The sequence below is a fragment of the Mus musculus genome, chromosome 8 (assembly GCF_000001635.26).
Source record: "Mus musculus strain C57BL/6J chromosome 8, GRCm38.p6 C57BL/6J".
NCBI classification, from domain to species: Eukaryota; Metazoa; Chordata; class Mammalia; order Rodentia; family Muridae; genus Mus; species Mus musculus.
This window is the reverse complement of record NC_000074.6, coordinates 18,522,066-18,526,113: the sequence shown is the minus strand read 5'-3', so window position 1 is coordinate 18,526,113 and position 4,048 is coordinate 18,522,066.

Genomic DNA, 4,048 nt, shown 5'->3' with positions numbered 1-4,048 from the left:
ATGGTGAAGTGGCAGAGCGGGAAGCATTGGTGAGAACAGATGTGACAACACTGAGCACAGGCATGTGACACAATCACCTGTCATCCAAATCCTAGTACAGTACTTATCAACTATACACATTCAACACAATGCTATCCAATAAGTTAACAAATGCAGGCCCATGGCATCAAAATATCCACATATGTCCTGTAGACTCCTTTCTCCTCTGCCTCTCTGGGGTTGACCAGATAGACATTGCACAATCTGGTCCTAGGAATGGACTTCCTGCCATCTTTGGGATGTTAAGACTGCTGTCTTTTTCCTCTGTGGGAGAATCCAGGGAAGTTTCTGAAGATTTACTGTCATAGTCATTCTGGTTGTCTATATTCCTGTCACATTGCACCTCAAAACTTACCGGCTTAATGATTTTATTACGAACACAGGCTATCTTGGTAATTCTTGTTCTCCAGATAGACTGTCTGTCTTTCCTTCTATATCTGATGGGAGAACAGGTTTGAAGGGCCCATGTGGCTTTCTTTCCATACTTGCTGCCTTGGTAGAGATAGAGGGGAGGCTGGCATCAGCTAGGACAGAAGGAAGAGCATCTACCATGACTCTCAAGCATCTTGTCCTCCAGTAAGTAGAGGACAAGACCATCTGCTTTTGAAGTCTGAACAGATAACATTTTGTTTTGTTCTATGAGTCAAATGGCTAGGGAGCTCAGCTATGTCTCAGGGCAGACAACATCAAACCTGCCATTGGATGGAAGGTGTGTAAAATAAAATGTGGCCTTCTTTTCTCTCTTCTCTTCTCTTCTCTTCTCTTCTCTTCTCTTCTCTTCTCTTCTCTTCTCTTCTCTTCTCTTCTCTTCTCTTCTCTTCTCTTCTCTTCTCTTCTCTTCTCTCCTCTCCTCTCCTCTCCTCTCCTCTCCTCTCCTCTCCTCTCCTTTCCTCTTCTTTTCCTTTCCTTTTCGATTTCTCTTCCACTGTTACCATCACTGCTGCCACCACCACTGCCACCACTGCTGCTACCAATCTCATCACTGCCTCTGCCACCACTTCCTCCTCCTCCTCCTCCTCCTCCTCCTCCTCCTCCTCCTCCTCCTCCTTCTCCTCTTCTTTCCTTCTTTTTAGTGTGGTACAGTACTAAAGACATAACTTAGAGCCTTAGGTGTCATAGTATTGAGCTATATTTTCAAACCTCTGTTTTTATTTCATCACTGAGAATATCAAATTTAAAGTATGATAGACTAGTGAAAAGGTGAAATCAGTCTAAGTATCTACACATAGGTAGTGGGTAGACAAAGAAGGGTCTTTCCATAAAAAGGAATATTATTCAGCCTTCAAAGGGGGTGAATTCTGACAAATATTACAATTTGGGTGAGCCTTGAGGGCTATTTGCAGATCAAAACAAGCTAATCTCAAGAAGACAGACATATAGGATTCTAGTTATATGAGATAGCTGGCATGTTCAAATTTATTGAGATAAAGTAGGATTGGATTTGTCAGGGTCTGAGGGATGGGGCATGGGGAGTCAGTATTTAATGGGTACAGATTTTGACTTTTGCCACATTAAAAAAAAATTCTGGGATAGATGATGAATACAGTTATGTAACCAGAATGTTTGAATTGCCTTTGTACTGTGCTCTCAAATGTGGCTAAGATGGTACATTTCATGTAGTATATAATTTTCAATAGAAAAGAATAGGTGATATTGTATTAAGACAAACAAAATACAATGGCTTTCTGAACTCCATCAGTCATTTAGATTTCCAAGAGACTTTCTGGAATTTTAAAAAGCCCCACCTCCTTCTGTTGGGGTTTGTACCCAACTGCCTCCTTTTCCTTCCGCTGGGGTTTGGTGCCCAAACAAGTCACAGAAGTAAGTAGAAGTTTTTAGCATCAGGCAGGGAAATGATTGGGAGACTCACATTTAAAAATTAAAGCCATCGCAGACTTTCTTGTTCTCAGGAAAATTTGTTCCTGAATTATTAATCCTGTTTTGCTCCCTTATTAAAATAAAGATAACAGAGTGAAATTGAGGTGCTTCAACTCACCTGTCAGCATCTCTCAACAGAATCAACAAGTTTTAGCTCTCTAAACTCACCTCCGGTTTCTATGCAAAGTTTTAAAAATTGGCTTTGCTTTGTAACTGCTTTGCAGTGGATTGTGTGGGTTCAGGAAGCATTGTGAGGATCTGTCTTGAACTGGGGACAATTTCTCCTCCTCCTCCTCCTCCTCCTCCTCCTCCTCCTCCTCCTCCTCCTCCTCTTCTTCCTCCTCCTCCTCTTCCTCCTCCTCCTTCTCTTCCTCCTCCTCTTCTTCTTCCTCTTCTTCTTTTTGATGTTGTTAATTAGAAACATCTATATAACCCCACATTCTTCAAAAAACATGTGGATTGATAATTTTATTTAAAACAGAAGTAGAAAGCCGGGCGTGGTGGCGCATGCCTTTAATCCCAGCACTCGGGAGGCAGAGGCAGGCGGATTTCTGAGTTCGAGGCCAGCCTGATCTACAAAGTGAGTTCCAGGACAGCCAGAGCTACACAGAGAAACCTTGTCTCGAAAAAACAAACAAACAAACAAACAAAAACCAAACCCAAAAACCAAAAAACAGGAGGACATGCACTCATGAAAAATATTCTAGTGTAGAGTTTGCTGTATTTTATGAAACCCTGGACTAAATCAGAAAACCAAACCAAACAAAAAACTTTTGGGATTGCAGAGGCTCCTTCCGGCCCTCTTTGTCCCTGGGATGGGCTTTCTCAAGGACTTATAACACCTTGTTTTTTGAGCATTTTCTAAGTGGAAACATGGAGGCTATTCACTGTTGGCTTCTTTGACTCAAATGTGCTTAAACAACTCACCCACATGCTGTGTGGACTTGTACACTTGCTTTTTTTTCTCTCATGGGAATACGCTGCAGTTTGTTCCCCTCTTCTGCTGCTGTGCATTGGTTGTTTCTGTTTTTTGAGGAAGATCAGGTGTTGCCTATGAATGTTTCCACAGAAACATCTGACATTGACACACTTGCCCTTTCAGTCCTTCTCGCTGTGTTCCTTGAAGGGAGGTGAATTCCTGCCAACAGTGTAGATGATGGCGCTGATGTTCATACAGACACCAAACATCCCTCTGCCCCGAATTAGCTATATGCATTTAAACTATAACTAAAGCCCTGGACTCAGAGTTGGCAGTATTTTCTTACCATAAACCCTGCTGAGCGGGTAGGGGGTGACATTATGCTGCTTCTTTGCTATTTATAGAATTGTTTTTGTAGCATGCCTGTTCAATTGCCGTATCCAAAGACGAGGCTGCCTGCTTTCTTCTTGGTGGCTCACAGATATTTTAAACAGATCTTCTGAATGAAAACACTTCATTGGACTGCAAATATGTGGCTATTTAATTGCATTCTTTTAAAAAGATTTATCTGTATTATTTTTAATCATGTGTATGTGCATGTGATTCCGATGACAATGAGAGGCATCTCATTACATTATTTAAGACAGGGTTTTATGTATGATGCGCATAAAGCCATTAAGGCTTGCCATAAGATCAAAGAGCCCTCCATTTTTTAAAACCTTTATTATAATTTAATTACAGATCCACAGTATTATGGTGTGTTGTGTTTAATTTAGGTAGCAACTTCAAGGGGAATTTGGATGCTATTAGCCTTTAAGTCAGAAGGAGACTCTGAATAAAGCGAGTTGTCCACTAGAATGTAGATGAGAATCATTTAAGTCAAGGGCTCAAACAGAACAAGCTGTGTCTTTGAGCAGGAGGGGGCCCCTCCATGGCCAGCCTTTGGGCTCCTCTGTACCACTGGGAGAGGTCTCTAGGCTGGCAGTCCACACTGCAGTAGTCACTTGCCTGCTTCCACGGAGTGGGTGCCAACTCCAATAGTATATCCTTTTTCAACTCTATGGACTATGTGACCTATCACTCTGGAGTACCTTCATTTATGTACTCTCACAAACTTGAGTTGGGGTACAGTATTTATAGTTGGAGCCCCGGGAATCCTTGAGAGCTGAGTTTCTAGCCATTGCACTTTTTTTTTTCTGCAGATGTAGCATT